Source organism: Typopeltis vanoorti, chromosome 3 (assembly GCF_054136105.1).
Source record: "Typopeltis vanoorti isolate ZY-2024b chromosome 3, IOZ_Tvanoo_1.0, whole genome shotgun sequence".
In the NCBI taxonomy this organism is placed as follows: domain Eukaryota; kingdom Metazoa; phylum Arthropoda; class Arachnida; order Uropygi; family Thelyphonidae; genus Typopeltis; species Typopeltis vanoorti.
The window spans coordinates 86,359,297-86,378,537 of record NC_143551.1 but is presented as its reverse complement, the minus strand read 5'-3'; the positions used below and the strand labels follow the sequence as shown (position 1 = coordinate 86,378,537).

The following is a 19,241-nucleotide window of genomic DNA, read 5'->3' as shown; positions in this document are numbered from 1 at the left end:
TTATGCGTTATTTCTTTTGGTGCTTCTAGGATTACATATTTCTCCAAGGGTAAGCATCCAGTCTGATGTTTACATATGATCAGATTTTAAGAACATTAGTACCCTATAGATATATGTCTAAGTGGTAAGATAGTCAATAGGATGTACTTGGAGTTCACTGTAGAGTCCTTATATTTACTATTGGTTTAATGCATATTAATTTATTTTGTAATGAAATTAATCCCAAAATAAAACTTTTTACAGCAAATGCCAAAGTATATCTGAAAAACCAAGGAACAATAGTGTATTAAATCCCTCGAAGAAGTAAAAGCTAAAAAACCTTCAGCAAGGAATGGAAATTATCGAAGTTGAAATTGAACGTTTGAATTTAAACCACCTGAAGCATCAATAATATTAATGTGAATTATTATTATTATTATTATTATTATTATTATTATTACGTGATACATCCAAGCAGTTCAAAGACTCATCAAGGGAAGGCACCTACTCTACGTCTCTACCATTCAATCCACCAACTACAGCGAACCGCTACTATCATCATTTTCCTGCTACCTTTGTATGAGATCGTCTAACTCACCTTCAACTGAAGAAAAAAAAAAAAACTCATATAAAGATTCTCTCGTCGCAATGAGGATAGAACTTAGGCCTTTTCCAATCAAAGGGTGCAATGTACCGTCGTTCTTTCAATCGCGCTACGGGGGCGCTTGTAAAATATAAAAATGCTACAAAAATTAAATTGCTCCAATCTAAGGTTTATTTATTTATTTTTATGTGACTCCCGCTCACGAAAGATTGTAAATCTATGGGAGCTTCGGTTAATAAGGAATACCAAGGTTTCTCACCTAAAGTGTCGTAGTCTGACTACAATGAAACTATTAACCCCTCCCCCAATGTCGGATTACCAAATAGGCAGAGTAGGCACCAGCCTATGGTCCCCACGCCGTTTAGGGGGCCCGCGACAACGGATCAAAATGATCTTGATTTGATCTTGAAAGAAAATTACAATCAAGCTTTCTTAAATTGTTTCCAAAAGATAGAAAAAAATGAATCAACTCAAAGAAACGAACACTTTACATTAAAGACTCTATACAGAAAATACTGTATTAATGTAATGTACCTATTAACAACTTAGAGTACATAAACCATAGATATCAGGTTCACATTACAGTTTGCCTCTTAAAAGCTCATGTTAGTTAGGGAGAGGGAGTCCGAGAATTCGACTGCCTAGGGACCACCACAGGGTTTAATCCGGCACTGACTCCCCTCCATGCTTACAAGGAATCAGTCTTTATTATTTTTTATTATATTATTATTATTATGTGACACCTCCAGGGAGTCCAAAGACTCATCGAGGGAGAGTGTGCCAACAGCATCGAACGATTGATCTCCTTCCAAATATTTTAACTACTAACCGCGCTCAAACTTGCTTAACTTTTTGCGAGCCATTAGTAGCAGAGGTTCTACCAATTCGACCAACCTTTGCTGGCTTGCTTTGCTTGCTTTAATCCGGTAATGATCCCTTCCCCTCCGTGCTTACAAGGAATCAGTCTTTATTATTTTTTATTATATTATTATTATTATGTGACACCTCCAGGGAGTCCAAAGACTCATCGAGGGAGAGTGTGCCAACAGCATCGAACGATTGATCTCCTTCCAAATATTTTAACTACTAACCGCGCTCAAACTTGCTTAACTTTTTGCGAGCCATTAGTATCAGAGGTTCTACCAATTCGACCAACCTTTGCTGGCTTGCTTTGCTTGCTTTAATCCAGTAATGATCCCTTCCCCTCCGTGCTTACAAGGAATCAGTCTTGCTAGAGCTTGTCTTGAATAGACATTCTTTTTCTCGTTTTATATATTTTGAAACTTTTTACAGTTATATTTTTTAACTTTTTTGATATCCATGACTATTTCACATATTCTTAATCGCTCTTGCCGATGTATAGAACAAATTTTCAGTTGGTGGCCACACCACACGTTATTTCAAAACAGAGATGTGGGATATTATGAAATAGTTGGTGTTTCAGCTGGTGTCGAAAAATTTGCTTTACTAGTCACTCGGAATAAGAAATATTTTAGGTACACAATGTTAGTCTACTATATCAAAATTAGCCTACTGTATCAAAAATCTCCGAACTATTAAACCCAGTTTATATCATCTTATAATATAATATATAGTGATCGAAAAAAACATTCATCATGAAATATTTTAGGTTTATTTTAATTAGTTTTACAAAATGGTTCTTTGAACCAATGCCCCCTAGGCATTGCACTTTTCTCACTACTACATAATACTGGAAAGGCTTAAAGGCATAAAAACATACTGGCAATGAGAAGAACCAATGAACTGGAGGTTTCTTTTTTCCGGAGGAGAGGAAGCAACTTTGCCACTAATTGCCTAAAAGTTAAATATATATATTCCAACAGTTTTCCGATTCATATTTTTATTACACATTTTTTGTATCAATTAAATTTTTTCTTTTTGTCCTATGACCTATTAATCCAAAATAGAAATAAAAAAAAGCTCTGACAGTTCTAAATCTTTGTAAATTGGTTATTACAATATTTGTAAACTAAATGGTACTAACCTCTTCTGTTACTCTCCTGAAAGAAAGTATCTCTGGGCATAGCATTTCATGCGATACTTATTTCCTCCACCATCGTGGGAACTTTACAGGCTGCTTCTACAAAAGGAAGTGGACTTGGTTTCCTAATTCGATACATAATCCTAATGTGTATGCGCTAAATGCACTACGGGTGCAAAAAGTTATGAATTAAGACATTATAAAACTGAATACTCGATTTCTTCATACTGTATAAAATAACAGGATACAGTGAAAGTAGGAGTAAACACACGTGGCTCAGATGGCCCGACTCAGAAAGACACACTTATATAAATTCAAAATAAATAAATAAAAATAATTTTATAGATGTATACAGAGAGAGAGAGAGAGAAAGAGAAAGAAAGAGAGAGAGAGAGTGTTACTTTATGACTAAAACTGTATGCCGAATATATTTCCAGGGGATCCAACGCTGCTCAGATTATTTTTACTTCCTTCCAATACAGGATGTCACATGACCTTCAACGAAGGGTTTACTAAATTTGTGTCTTGGACGGAAATATAATTCCTTTTCCTGTGTGCGGACATCGGAAACATCTGGTCGTCACAGAGCGAAAAAAACATTCAAATTCTGATGATAATAAATATTTTTGAATGTTTGCGTTAGATATTCTCTTATTCTTTTGTGTAATAATTGCCGATTCGAAAAGAAGGCTTCATTTATATCCTTTTCTTTGATAAATTAATTGCTGTGAAAACAAAAAGCGCATTTTTACTTGAACGTGTGGCTCAAAAAATTAATTTTTAAAATCGTCGGTTTAGTAATATTTAATTTTAAAAATGCTATTGATAATCACATTTCTCACGTAATTTATTCAACCATCTTCAGATTAACTTTCTCGATTAAATCAAATTCAGGAATTATACGAAAATAAATGACTCCTTTACCAATTATAATAGGTTGTATGAATAATGATATGAGTAATAGTATGAATTAATGATCGGGTCGGATTCTAATAGCAGAAGACTATTTGAATAGGTGACTATCAAAAATAAAAATAACATTTAAATAAACAAATTACTGAATTTGTTCCAATAATTGCCGAGATAATATTTGGTTACACTCCGAGGAATATTAGCAGGGTTTCTAAACCTCCTGGAATTATTTGACAGGCTACAAAAATTAAGCGGATTATTAATTACGAGTCGTTATTTTAATTTTTATAGTCCAAAATTTAATGCTAATAAACTTGGCAGCCAAATCGAGAGAGCGCTATATTTCACAATCATATGCGCATGTGCACACCGATTTCTACTATTTCTGTACTCATGTATATGTATACGCGCTTATTAAAAATTTTAAATGACGCATTATTAATAACCATGTCAGATACAACGCGAAAAATACAAATGTAATAGCTAAGATATTCGCTGTAACTGTACCTTTTGTATATCTGAATTATTTAAGAATTTTTATTTTTGTTGATTTTCTGTAATTATGTATTATATGTATTTGTAATTATATACAGTATTATATTGGAGGTGACACACGTTGTAGTAATAATAATAATAGTTTACTTTTATTATATTGCTATTGTTGCTGTGTGTTTTAAATTAAAAAATTTTTTCATAAAAATTAAGTGGAAAAAAAAAGTGTACCAGAATCACGCAGCTGACAACCTTATTATTATGACAACTAATATTCTTATTTAGGTTTATGGAAACCGTAGCACGAAAAACGGTAATTTCTGCAATTTCTACGATTTTGCATTGTAGCTCCATCTATTGAAGCAGAAACGAAATAATTCTTAATTCGGATTCACCAGCAGTGTTTTGGCATTTCTTGCCGTATATATATATATATATATATTAGTAATTTAAAAAAATAAATGTATATTTTCATCGACTAGTTTTGATTTCTGTATATTCAGAAAGTTCTGAATTATTATGTTTTTCTTCAAGTCTACACTTTACTGTAGAATTCACATTAATAGAATAATCATGCACTTTCCCCGCTAAATGAGAAAAGCTTCCATCTTATTTATGAGGTTGTCAGTTTCAGATATCATTACTGAGATCATTATTGAAGTGCTAGACACAGGCAGACATAATTAGTATGAAAATAGACCTTTAGCACTCGCATTAATTGCTAGCCATAGGCTTACATGTTATTTTCATTTGCCTTGAAGTTTTGGAATGCGAAATACTTCAGAAAACAACTGCTTGGCCTGGTTTGTTTAAACATATTCTTGGAAGAAGTGACTGACTCGAATGTATACCACATAAAGAAGAGCTGAAGCTGTACATTTCCTAAGATACAAAGAAGAAAAAGGTTGCGTGGCATCCTTTTTCTTCTTTATAAACAACTCAGTTCTTCTCCCTACGAATATATGACTTAACAATTTTTTCTGTTTATCTGATTTATTTCGTATGCTTATGAAATGCAAGTTTTACTAATCTCTTTGAAATTGATAAACAAAATCTATGATGAAAATCATAATTTATTACCGCTTAAACGGTTAAAATATAATCAAATAGAGGTAAAGCGAAACACAAACACAATAATAGCGTTGTACTGTATATTATTATTTGATGTCTGCAATATTTGGCATATCTTTTCCAAAAGGCAATTCAGTTTCTTCATCTACAGACTGCATTATTTATTTCAATTTATTTCATTTCCAAGATTAATGTTTATCGTAAAGATCAAGTTTGATTAAATCTTTAGTGGATTTTCTTTCGTAAATAGTATTGTCAGTAGACGCGGTATTTTAAAATTACTGTATTCTACTATTTGAAAGAACAAAAAAAAATTCTGTTATGTATAAACAACTCAAGAATAGGTAGTCGATATTATAGTAGACTTCTGATTAAATGATGACATCTAATTTGAATGAATTAAAGAATAACTGATGTAGGAATGCTTGAAGAAAACTAAGTAAATTCTCATTACACATAGCGACCATCCTTTTGAACAACAACAACAAAAAAAAAAAAATCGGATTCATAATTTGTATTTTTCTATTAACGCGCATCATGTCAGATGGCAGCACAGTCGAGTTTGAAAATATAAAGTAAAATATATTTCATTTAAGCATAAAAAGTATATTATATAGAATAAATAAGAATATTATTTAAATGAACATTTCTTCAAAATATATAAACTGTTATAAGGAAGAGATGAAGAAAGGCTAATGAATCTTGAACTCACAAAATAATTAATATACAATACAATACAGGTTTTATAATTCAATGTACAATATTATACAATACAATTCAAGTACTGCCATCATTTTCTGTTGGTACTTACACTTATTTTAGGCTATATATATATATATTTTTATAGTTAATAAAAAGTTTTCTTAATATATACAAGTAGAGTAAAATGCATTTCGGATAGTGTTCGTAGTTTATAATAAGTTACTGGTTTTTGATAAAGTAAATTTGTTTATGTATTTTATGTGTAACCAAGGGCCGTAGCCATACTGGATACTAGAGAATTAAATTAGTTCGAAACAGTCACTGTGAGTCCAGTGACTGTATCTATGAGGGCTCACCTTACACGGTTTGATTTGATGTACATGTTAATATATTATAATGTCTCCTAATTGAATGAACTAGTAGTACTGTATATTGATACCTTAATTGGATATGATATGTGAATTATAATGATCTCTTATACTATACATTTAAAGTAATTGTCAGCATTGTTTAGTCCCATGAGGTAGTCTCTCAATCTTTTTTTTGAATGCATATGCTGAGGTTATAAATTTGATTTCATTTGGGAGTTTATTGTAGCTATTTGTCGCTAGGCATTCGAAGGATTTATGAAAAATTTCTTTGTTTGCTTGGGTACTACCAACATGTTCCAGCCGCTGCGTAATCCATAGTCTACATTATATACCAAGAAACTTTCAGCGTTCCTTCTTACATATAATAAACAACCATAGAGATATAGATTTTGTAGTGGTCGAATATTATGGATGAGATCGTTGGTTGAATGTGCGAAGTCAGTAGTGCTTATGGCTCTAATTATTCTGTTTTGTAATCGTATTAATGGAAGCAGATTGTTGTAATAATCTCCACCCTAACAGATGATGCCATATTGCAGCGAGGAATTTACCCAGTATAAGCATTTTAAGAATGCTACATTTACAAATTTTTTAACATAATATATTCTGTTAATTATGAACCTAAACTTATTTGTTAAGAAAGTTAGGCCTCCATATCGACAGTAGTCGATATGGAGGCCTAAATACTTGACTGATTTCTTTTTCTTTTTTTTTTTTTTTTTTGGTTAAGCTACAGTTACAATTTAGGATGTCGCTACATTTCCTTTCATGCCATTTTATGGTTATTTTGTGGTCTAGCTTATTTGTTAACGTGAAGTATATATCTTGTTTTATCGGTATTAATTTTAAGTCCTTTATTGCTAAACCATATTCTTAGTTTTAACATATCACGATTAATCCGATTTTTTTAGATCTTCAAGGATCGTTTCGGTGTATATTAATATCGTTCTTCGGCGAAGGACATCATTTTGCCAAAAAGTTTGTATTTACATAAATCATTAACATATATTAAAAATAGGATGGTTCCTAGTACTGACCCTTGGAGGACTTCGTATTTTATTATTTTAAATGTGCTGTAGCTGGTACATTGTTTTCTATTATTCAGATAGGATCTGAACCAGTCATTAGTAATTCCTCTAATGCCATATTTGGACATTTTCAGTGGCAATAGGCCATGATGCACACAGTCGAACGCCTTATATATATCAAGGAAAACGGCTACTGTGTGCATTCCTTTATTTATTCCACTACAGACCGTTTTATGAAACTCCAATATGAAATTTATGAAAATCGCATTTTCGGTATTGTATCCGGACCTAAAGGATATGACATTTAAATAGCTATTTAAGGGGGTTTTTTTTATTAGGATTTCAATAACTTTTGAGATTGTGGATAGTATAGATATTGGTCTATAATTTTTGTCTATAAAAATAGAAACACAAAAGCGAATGACACTCAATCCGTCATTGACTACTCCTTTAGAATAACTGAGTGCAATAAATGTTCTTAGTATTCCTAAATAGTGTAACAAATATAGGGCGTACAAATGAGTAACGCTAGTATAAGACACTTCTATTAGTTGTGAAGTAATCACAAGCTTCACAATAACTTCCTGAGATTGCGCACATATGGTGAACGTCTCACGGACTAATGGGAGTTTTTACCTTCACTCGTGTGTGTGTGTGTGTGTGTGTGTGTGTGTGTGTGTTATACAAGTGTCATTAGGAATCTTGCATATGCAAAGTGAATTAAAAGCCCTTCGATATAAAATAATAATAAATATAAAATGAACTCATAAGGAATTAAAGATAAATATCAACGCTTTTTTTTTCATTTTTTTTTTTTTTTCAAAATTAAACAGTAAATACGTGTTTATTTTCTTATGATAAAGCACCTGTTGTAGACAATTAACATCTAATATTCTCATTACCGAATATTTTGAAGCTTAGAAGGTTTGGCTAAAAAGTAGTTCAGTATCGTTTTAAATAGTCATTTAATATGCATGAAACATTAAAGAAGAAATTGTTTTTAACATAAAAGTTTTTTATTTATTTTTATTTTTTACAAACATTTGTTTTTAAAAAGAATGTTTCATAGTTTGAAAAAGTTTGCAAAAGTGAATGCTTATCAGACTGTAGTCTAATTAGCATTCACTTTTGCAAGGTCTTTCTTTTGCTTAGAATACGAAAAATTAACCAGCGTTTGTTAGTTAATTAGTCAAATAATTGTCTGATAATTCACGCTATCATCAAATATGATCGCAGTTTAGAATCTCATAGTCAAAAACCATCCAAAGAACATAATGTCTGGTCGAAGCTTTTGCATATTTCTTTGCTATTAAATAAACGCCCTTGCTGGTACAATATTTACGTTTTAAATCATCGCCATATTTTCAACTGGATTAAACAAAGTGCATGTCCAATTTGTCCTCTAAACATTCAGATGTCAGGTTATAAGCTGATCCACAATACGTATGAGATAGGTTTAATTCTATAAATAATATATCACTGTCAAGGTTTCATCTAAACTAAAATCTCCAAAGTTAAAGAAAAAAAAGGATCATTTTTTTTCTTCTTCAATTTCTTCACATTTTTTTCAATGTGAAAAAATGTTCCTTTTTTTTTCACATTGTCAATCGGATTAAACTCGTGCATGTCAATTAAAGCATTTAGATGTCAGGCTATACTGGGCTCCATAATACGATTATTAGGCAAATTTAATTCTATAAACAGCTAAGTGCCAAGCTTGTTGACCTAAACTGGAACTATTGTTGCATCATAAGTTCACCATCTTGACGTCACAGCCGAACTAAATTTGCTCTATCCACTTTGCGATCTACCCAATGTTGTGCGAAAGCCTAAGAACTTCGTTCCATCTTTTTTGAAGTTTGTAACTCTGCGATAGGTTTACTTTTCTACATACACCCCAACAGAAATAACACATTCACTTTGGTGGCATTTCTAATATATTATTTCGTGTCTCATACAGTCCTGTTATGTCACCACACACACACACACACACACACACACACACACACACACACACACACACACACACACACACACACACACACACACACACACCTTTGTAAACATCACAAGCTCATTATTTTGTCTTGATGTACTTGCATGTGCAACCCAGTTACGCTCGTTTGTTCATCAGGATGTGCAAAAAACTGAAAATATTAACACTTATAAGGTTATTTTTCCATTTCAATATATGCAGTCTTGAAATTATTGATAGTCTATTACGGTGACCAGATTTGGAAGATACTATTCTTCCCTTTTCAGTATTTAGTCTGGTTGCTTGTAGTGAGCCTTCAAGACCATTTCGCTGTTTTTGCCTCGGTCTTCTTCCGTTTCTCTTTCCCTTTGGTATCCAGTTCTTTATTTTCTTTGCCCTGTTCTCCTACATTTTTAAAAATATTTTTAGATTTTTGGATGCAGTCATTAGCTGTATTCTACAAGACCTTTTTGTATTTTAAAATATATATATATTTTAAATATTTTAAAATATTTAAAATATATTTTTGTATTTAAAAAAAAAAAAAAATATATATATATATACTGTATATATATATATATATATATGGCTTTTCAATCGAAAGTCTTAGGTGGTCTAATACAGTGATGGAGGAATTTTTTTTTTCTTCTCGAAACTCGGGTCTGTCATCCCACAAAACAGGCAAACAGGATCATACGCAATATACAGACACAGGAGACTACGAGAATAAGCATGAACCAACGTCGCCGAATTTGGTTTCGAACGCCTTCACGGTATGGTGTGTGGTGTGGGTTTACCCACTAGCGTAAAACATCGGATTTCCTTACTTTGACTTTAATTGACTGGATGTCAATTAAAACCTAAGACTCCATTCCGTCTAAGTTTCGAAACAACTGTCTGTAGTACTTAAGATTTTATTATTTCTTCTAAAAATTCTAAAACAATTCTAGGTTTAAGTTTTTGAATAATTTCAGAAGGATGGGACACCTCTGTAGAAACACAAACTACGAGTATCTACAGCTGTTTTGGAATAGCAGACCATATCCCAAATATGGATCACTCCATCTGGTGGAACAAAGCTCCCTTCTGTACTGAAGCAGATATAAATTTGAGAAACTCTTTCAGGAATTTGCCTCGACATCACAACACGCGCCAAATCTTAACAAATATTGCTGCCTCATTTCACTAAAAATTTGGGCGCCGATTATCACGAGATTTTCAGCAAGATTCTATAACTGTACCCATAGAGGGCGCCAATTAGGACTGCAGGATTCCACTGTTCACACTCCTGTGTTGGCTTTCCTGCTAGTATGACCACAAGTAAGTGCGTCATGTATTTCTTTGTGCCCAAGAATATGCCTTGGTCACAAAGCCGAAATATTGACATAATACTTTATTAGCTATAAATTATTTATTTAGTTTAATCCTTTATCTAAGTGTAAGCAAACAAAGTTTGCACCTGAAGTATCTTCAAGACTGGGGCAACTCGTGGCAAAGGTGGACTAAGTTCTCATCACTTTCCTTAGTATCCCATAATGCAAAGCACATCTCCTTGTGGACATGTATAATGCTATGCATTATGGAAAGGGTCACTATCCATACCGGTTTAGACTTTTATTGAGGTGTCTCTTCAGTGGGAGCCAGACCCTTATAATTTAATAATAAGGTGAGACACCTTTTGGCAACTGACATATGGAAATATGAGTTCTGCATTGCTTCAACCTTGGTATCACCTCTGGGTCTGACTCCCACTGAAGAGAACTCAATAAAGGTCGAAACTGGTCTGGGTAGTGACCCTTCCCATAATGCATAGCATTATACATGCTCGTAAAGATATGTGCCTGGCATTATGGGATACTAAGGAAAGTGATGAGAACTTAGTCCACCTTTGTCACGAGTTGCCCCAATCCTGAAGATACTTCAGGAGCAAACTTTGTTTACTTACACTGATAAAGGATTACACTAAATATATAATATATAATCTAACTAAGTGGAAAAAACTTCCAACTTTATTAGCTAGATAAATTTAGTCAGTAAATATCTCTAGACGTGTGTTATCTCTACTACACATCAACACAAATGATTTTCATAGTTGTTATGCTTCACCAATTACTTTGTTCTAATCAATGTTAAAACACACGGACTTAGCTACACCACTGTTAGAACAATATTGCTGGCATTGTTCTAAACTGTCTGGATTTCTTACCTCTTTAAATTAAAAACAGGAATTGTCTACCTGGCCAATTCATCTGTTCACTGTCAGTTTTATCACAGCAATAATGCTAAAACATTCAGGCATGTGCGATTCAGGCAAGATAGCTTAGCTTCCGACATTATCAGACAAATTTGATACAAACTCAACACATTTTAAATACTCATCAACACTTGGGTGAACACAGTGTTTAAAGCATAATGATAGCGAAGATATTGGTGCTTTTAGACACAGACGCCTTCAAATCTCTGACAAATTTTGGAAGAAGGAATGATCTCGAGAAGTGATGACTCTTGTCTTTTCCTCCATATTTCACTCAGTTTTATGTTGCCTTGTGTGCGTGTGTTACAAGTTTCATATTGTGTACTCCCTGTCTGTGTGACTGAGACGAAATAGTGGAGGAATTAAAGTGTTTTTAATTCTTTCCCATCGTTGTTTTACTCTATCAAGCTTGAAACATGAGAAGACTCATGAACTCTGCATCCCTTGCAATACAGCGTGTGTTATAAATGTTTTTTTCGACACCACTGCCTCAAAATAACACCCATAACCCACACTAAATACCTTGGTCTTTACATAGACTTTCACCTTAAATGGACAAAACATATCAAAACATACCAAGTAGGATTAACGTACATAGTGTACGTTAATCCTACTTGCTTCTTAAAAGCTAATCCTGGCTTTGAATTCGGTCGGATTACATCACCTCAGCGCGTCTTGTAATATTAATTATAATACATACTGAACCATTTAGTGTTACTTAAATTTTTGCAATATGTATTTGCATCTAATTTATTTGAGAGATAAAGTATTTAAAAAAAGAGACCTAACCCCTTCCAAAAACTAGCAAATGGCTTTAACCAGTACTTTTTAAACTTAACTACAGAAAATGAACTCCATTCCCAAAGTTTGAACCTCAACTTGGACCATAAGTAAATCAGACATTGTGACTTAGAACCATAAGAGAAGAAAATCCAAGCAAAGCACCAGGAATCGATGGCATCAATTCCAAAAGATATTAAACAATATATAGTTACCCTAGGTCTGATCATACTAAAATTATTGAAATAAAATATTTGAAACTGGACTTATACCTAACACGTTAAAGACTATACTTCAATCGCAGTTATATACAAACAAGGGAAAAGAAATTCAATACGTAACAACAGACCCAGACCCAGTAGTTACACTACCAGTTATCAACCAAAAGATGGAGAAGGTTCCTCGTAACGAACTTGCAACATATACAGAAAAAATTCTTCTATTTACCAAACTATAATACGGTTCCAGAAGAGTTTGGGCACAACTCTTTTGAACAATTTTGTAGATCTAATCTACATTGTTATAGATTAAAAAAACTCATGGTTGTCTTTATTGACCTGTCTAAAGCATTCGATACATCCATACCTGAAACTCTTCTAGCAAAACAAAAGACAGATTGAAAAAGGTGAGCGTATGCTCACATGGTTTAGAAATTATCTGCAAAACAGAAAACAAATAACATGCATTGGATCATTCCTCATCACAGAGTCGCCAGTAACCTGTGGAGTTCCATGGGGAGAACCACTCTATCTCTTTCTTCGATATCTACCTATAAGAGGAAAGATCTACGAATAGGAAGATGACACAGCATTCATACTGACATGAGCACTGCCCAAGCAAGCATGCAATATGACATAAATCTGGCCACCAACTTTGCATCATAAACTCTAGACTCCAAAAATCTGAAAATACAAATCAATGAGATAGCTAGAATCACGTACCATTCAAGACTACAGACAACTAATATCACATATAAATACACAATAATTATTACAGAAACAAAAGATTGAATGAACCATATTGTATTTAATGTATTTGAGAAAGATAATTCATGCACGTATTTAAATACCTTGGAAGCAGCATTGTGGTGCGCATGTTGTTCTTAGTTTATCGCGATTTTACTAATCGTTATTGGTGGTATTTCTTTATTTTAGACTGTTAAGTGTTTTGAATTGTGATTATTATGTAGTATTCAGTGCCAAGAATGAATGGTTTGTGGTACGAAACGAGTGCAGTGTGTGTCGGAAATGTTTCATCAGCGAATCGTATCGAAAGCAGGAGAATGAAGTAACCGATATTAAGGATGTAAGGTAGGATTGTGAACGTAGTTTATAGAGAATGTATTGGAAGCAGTGGATAACAGTATACGAAATATGAATGAAAGTAATAATGTCAATGGCGAGGAATAGCGCGCTTACGAGGAGTCAACAAGTAAAACGTGAGCTCTAGAGACTGGAGAAAAAACTATTGTTGTGTGGGCAGGAGGGAGAATGAAAGAAAAAGTGAAAATGTATAAAAGTATGAGAAACTCAGAGAAAAGATAAAGTATTGTGTGGGGATTCTATAATAAGAGGTGTACTTAAGAAACTACATTAAAAGAAAAAAAAAGTAAAATAAGAAAGTGACGAAATCATGTTTCCCAGGCACAAAAAATCAAGGATGTTAGTGAAGCTGTGAGAAGAGATAAGTAAAAGAGATTTGTTTTTGGCAGGCACAAATCATTTGAAAGGCGAGAAATAGGCAACGAGAAAGTTAGAGAGAGAGAGAGAGAGAGGGGAGGGAGGGAGGGGGGATATGGAAGATCTATTGAAAGAAGCGAAAGTAAAGATTGCGAGCTTCCTGCCCACGGTATGATAGGACAGAGTTGAGAAGATAGCTGGTTATTGATATGTTTGGAGTGAATTTGATGGACGAAAGGACTTTATTTATTTATAGCGTACGGTGATATAACGGCCGTGAGGCCCTTTTTACAGAAAAGTACGGCACCATCTCAATCCCCCCCCCCCCATTTTATCTGGGCTAGGGACCGGCATAACTGACGAATCAGGCCTATGACTGGGTCTTAAGTTCTACTGTAATCCGTGTGTGTTGACGGGGCCGGGTTGCCTCTTCTCGGGGACGAAAACCCCAAGTTTCCCGGGGGGGGGGAAACTCCTATCTCCATATGAGACTGGCTAACTCACCTTTAGTCGAAAGAGACCAGATAAAGGTTCCTCACGACGAAAGGACTCATATATGCCCGATGGACAACATTTAAATTGTTTTGGAGTTAGATGGTTGGAGAAAGTGTTGTTTAGTCAGAGTTTGGAAGTGCAAAACAAGGGAAAATAAAGATGTTAGGAGAGAGAGAGATGTAACCAAGCATGTGTCTGGTCACCCTTGGGATAAATGAGTACAGGTATGACCGTGCAAAAATAGCCACTCCTGAAATAAATGAGTGCGAGTGCAGAAATGACCATGAATACTGGATGCAGATTCAGATGCTGACAGATCTGAATCTGTCAGCTCGACTGAGTCAAATATTATTGTCGTCAGCGAGAACTAGTTGACAGAGAACGTAGTTACAGGGATAGAAGTAAGGAATATTGTTTTTCAGAGAAGATAGAGGGAATAGGAGGAGGTATTATTAATGAAAGCTGAAGAATTTCAACTGACGAAAATAGAAGTTAAGGAGGATTAGAAGGGAGATGGTTCTTTAAGGTTGTTTGGTGTGAAATAGAGGTCAATTTGACAAATATATTGTTGATCACTGCTATAGGGATGAGGATAAACAGAAAGATGTGGATGACATGCATTGGCAGATTAGCACAATGAGTGTAAGTTGAGCAATTATCATGGGAAACTTCATCGGATCTATCTATAACTACAGTGGCAATTCTAACTCGGATAAGAGAAAGCGACCATGCAGCTTGTTCTGGGAGGTTGCTCGGCATGTGAAATTATCAGTCAAGAAAGAGTTTATATTGAAGTACAAAGCTGGCAATTATGGTATACTTAGATGGTAACGTGGAGCAATGCCATGACATAAGGAGTCACGTGGAAAGAATGTTATTAGTGCATGGGAGGTGGTCAGGGACTGTTTTAGAAAGGCAGTATCAGATCGCGAGTCCAGGGTTAGGAGGATAAATCGGATCGGGATTAAGTGAATGAGTAGCAATATAAAGCAGGAGCTATAAAAAAGAAAGAAAGAAAGAAAGAAAAAAGCATCTTTGTTTCATTTCGTTATTTATGTTATCATTGATCTAAGACTTGATTTGAATTTCTTCTTTTTGTCCACACCTTATGTAAAACAATTTGACTATGAAATATACGTAAGAAACTCTCTTACAATTAAATCCAAATGTCTCTATAAATTGCTATTTTAATTAATTGGGGATCTAAATAGCAAAGTAGGAAATGATTGTCAGACATAAAAATATTTTGGGAAAATTTGGAGAAATGAGCAAAGCTAATAATAATGGCAAATACCTGTTGGATTTCTGCTCAGGACATGGACTGGTTATTGCTAACCCCATGTTCCAACTTAAAAATGTGCACAAATTCATATGGAGAGAAGAGGCAAGGAATAAGAAAAGTCTCATTGACTATGTTATTGTTGATAGTGATGTTTTCTCCCTGGTGCAGGACACCAGAGTGTACAGAGGATTGAAATTGGAAGTGATCACTATTTAGTCTTGAGCAGGATAAAATTGAATTTCATATTGAAAAGAATAACATGTAAGAAAGTTTTAAAGCGAATAAAAGTTGAGCAGCTCTCAGATGTGAACTGTAGACTAAAAGACACAATGAAAAAAAAATGAGAGTTTGAGAACAGGAACCAAACTTTGGAGATTCAGCGGCAAACCTTGAAGAAAAACCCTGATTGATTTATCCAGAGACGCATGTGATGAGGTTGTCTGCAAGGATAAAAAAAATCAGAACTCCATTGTGGACACAGGAAGTTAAAGAGGCAGTAAAGGCAAAGAAGAAAGCATATCAAAAATTCCTGGCAAATAAATCCATTTATGCTCTTGGAGAATACAGAGACAAATGTAAAAAAACTAAACACTGCGTAAAAATCGCTAAACAAAAGTCATGGGAGGACTTTGGCAAGAACATAGAAAATAAATATCAAGAAGGTGGCAAAATATTCTGAACATTGTTGAAGAAGCTTAGAAATGGAGGAAAGAGTGCTGTAAAAGGAGTTAGAGATGATAAAAGTGACATGAAAACGGGAGAAAAAGATATTCTTGAAGTAGGGAGTAATTACTTCGAAAAATTGCGAAATGAAACAAACAGTGGTAGCACAGTGGTAAAAAACACTCAACAGTCATAGAGCCAGGAATACATATTCATGGGGAAGTAGAAAAAGCCATCAAAGACTTGAAATGTGGAAAGGCAGCAGGAGTAGGTGATATTCGACCAGAAATGCTGAAGAATGCTGGTGTCAAAGGTCTTACAGTGGCTGCACTGCATAGTTCAGAAGTCCTGGACAGAGGTACGAATTCTCGATGATTGAAGTAGAGCTCTCATAGTACCCATATATAAAAAGGGAAATAAGCTGAATGTGAGAATTACAGAGGTATTTCCCTACTCAGTGTTCCTGGCAAGATCTATACAAGTATACTTGAGAAACGGTTGAGAAGAATTGTGGAAGAAAAGCTTGGTGAAGAACAAGCTGGATTCAGGCCAAATAGAGGCTGTCAGGATCAGATCTTCACTTTACGACAAATAGTCGAGAAAGCATGGGAATATAACAAAGATCTGTATTTAAGTTTCGTAGATCTGGAAAAGACATATGACAAGGTGCCAAGAGAGAAGCTATTCAATACGCTACAGTTATATGGTATCAATGGAGCATTATATCAAGCAATACTTTGTCTTTATTTGAGTTGTAAGTCAGCAGTTAGAATTGAAGGAAGTACAGGAAAATGTTTAATGTTAAATCTAGTGTGAGACAAGGATGTACATTATCCCCTCTGTTATTCATTATCTATATGGATCACATTATGAAGGAAAGTGGTATTAAACCTGATATCAAAATTGGAGATGTTAATGTCAGCTCTTTGCTTTATGCGGGTGATGTTATACTTTTAAATAAATCCGCTACAAGTCTGCCAGATTCCCTGACTAAAGTGAATAACTGTTGTAATAGATATGGTATGATGGTCAGCAATAAAAAGACAAAGACAATGAAAATAGACAGAATCATTGAAAATGTCAACTGAGTTGTGAATGGAGAACTTGTGGAACAAGTAAAACATTTCAGCTATTTACGGATAATTTTTAGTGAAGATGGTAAATTAAATATGGAAATAGACAACAGAATCAACAAAGCTGGTATGGTAGGAAGTCGATTTAATAAATTCATATGGAATAAGAGAGAAATCAGTCGGAACACTAAATTAGCTGTATACAAGACAGTGTTCAAACCAGTTTTAACTTATGGATCTGAGAGCTGGATCAGAAGTAAAACACTTGACCAAAGACTAGAGACCGCAGATGCGTGAACAGATGGTATCAATGGCAATATCTTATTAAAAACGAGGATATTAAGAAAGAACTTGACATTGTCTGCATCCAGGAATGCGTTAGTAGAGCTAATCTCAGGTGGTATGGTCACTTAAACAGAATGGGCAAGGAAAGATTAGCAAAACAAGTGTTCTCTGCCAAGTTGGCAGGAAAACGACCCAGAGGAAGACCAAGAATAGGTGAATTGATATGGTACAAAGTGCCTTAGATGACAAAAATATAAGATCTGATAATGTTGGAGTCTTGACAAGTATCAGACTGATCTGGAGGAAAATTGTAGATAGAAAGTTAGTAATGATGTAAATTTTTCATGTAGTACTATCATATCCTGTACACCCCTTGAGGGTACATGGCAGGAATTTGATGATGATGATGATGATGATGATGATGATGAAAAAGCACGCGGCACCTGCAGCCGGCAAGAGATCGATTTGTTCACCTACAGTTAAACAGTTATTATAAGGGTTCTAGTTGTCCTGGATAGGATTCAAATTTAGGTCTTGGTCAGCTACGGATTAGAATTAAAATGCTGTTGACATAGAGCTGACAATTTTAATTAGAATGCTTGGTGTTTAGGAAAGGCAAAGTAATTAAACATAATTGCGAAAATGAGAAAATTCTTGTACTGTCTAGCTGAACGAACAATAAACATAAGTAGAAGATATTACTGTGAGGGGTTTTTCATAGCGAAAATGTTGGAATGTACTGAAATTTATTTTTGGGATGAAAATAAAACATGGGCGACTGAAGTAGGTTCAAAATGTTCAAATAAATTAGAAAATTGAATCATTCACATTAAAAACTATTCAAACACTTTCAACAGATAACTGTTGTTATCAAGGTTTGAAATAAAATACATTATACAAGTAATATATATAAAATACCTACACAAGCACATTAGTGGCTTGTGTAGGTATTTTATAAGATGAGTCACTAGTTGCTTCACTAGTAGCTCATCTTTCTAGCAGAATTATAGAAATCTAGAACATCAGATAAAGTCAAAAACGAAAGTACTGTAACGTGAATTAGCTTATGGCCCTGTTTAAAGTTTGAACAGCTACCTTCCCTCAGAAGTTCTTGATCAATCATTATCTCTTTATCACCAAATCACGTGATCTATCCTCTCCTGCAAAAAACTGCAGATATTAGCCTGTAATTTCTTCAGGAGACCAGGACGGACAATTGGTGTATAATCAAAGGTAATCATAAAACAGCAAGTATTTCTACCTTTTAAGGACAATCATTTTATACGACAGTTATGAGATTAAGATACAATTCTTGGACACTGTTACTAACAATACATTAAGAAGATTAACATTTAATTTAAATTTAGGTGATATTCTTCTTAATTTAACATAAAACAGTATCTGCAGTAGTGAATTTGAATTTAGTGAGAGTATAAAATTATCAATGAATTAAAAGAAAAAAATGAGGAAAGTGTCAAAAAATAAAATAAAATGACAAAAATTAGAAAGGATTAGATTTATTAAACAAGAGTTATTTTTATGTCGCAGAATAATTCTTACATCCTAAATACATATGCAACTTAAACTATTAATA

At 34.0% G+C, this 19,241-nt stretch overlaps 1 protein-coding gene across 2 annotated transcripts in view; it reads right to left on the bottom strand.

Moving 5' to 3' along the window:
- LOC150108349 (synaptophysin-like) overlaps positions 1–19,241 on the bottom strand; it is a 183,402-nt gene that overhangs the window by 143,127 nt on the left and 21,034 nt on the right. Inside the window, exon 1 of one of the 2 annotated variants that reach the window (XM_090390710.1) lies at positions 2,589–2,900. The exons of the other annotated variant lie outside the window; for it this stretch is intronic. The gene's annotated coding sequence lies outside the window, so the exon portion shown is untranslated. Of the gene's footprint in view, positions 1–2,588; positions 2,901–19,241 lie in introns of those variants that run through there. 2 annotated transcript variants of the gene reach the window in all.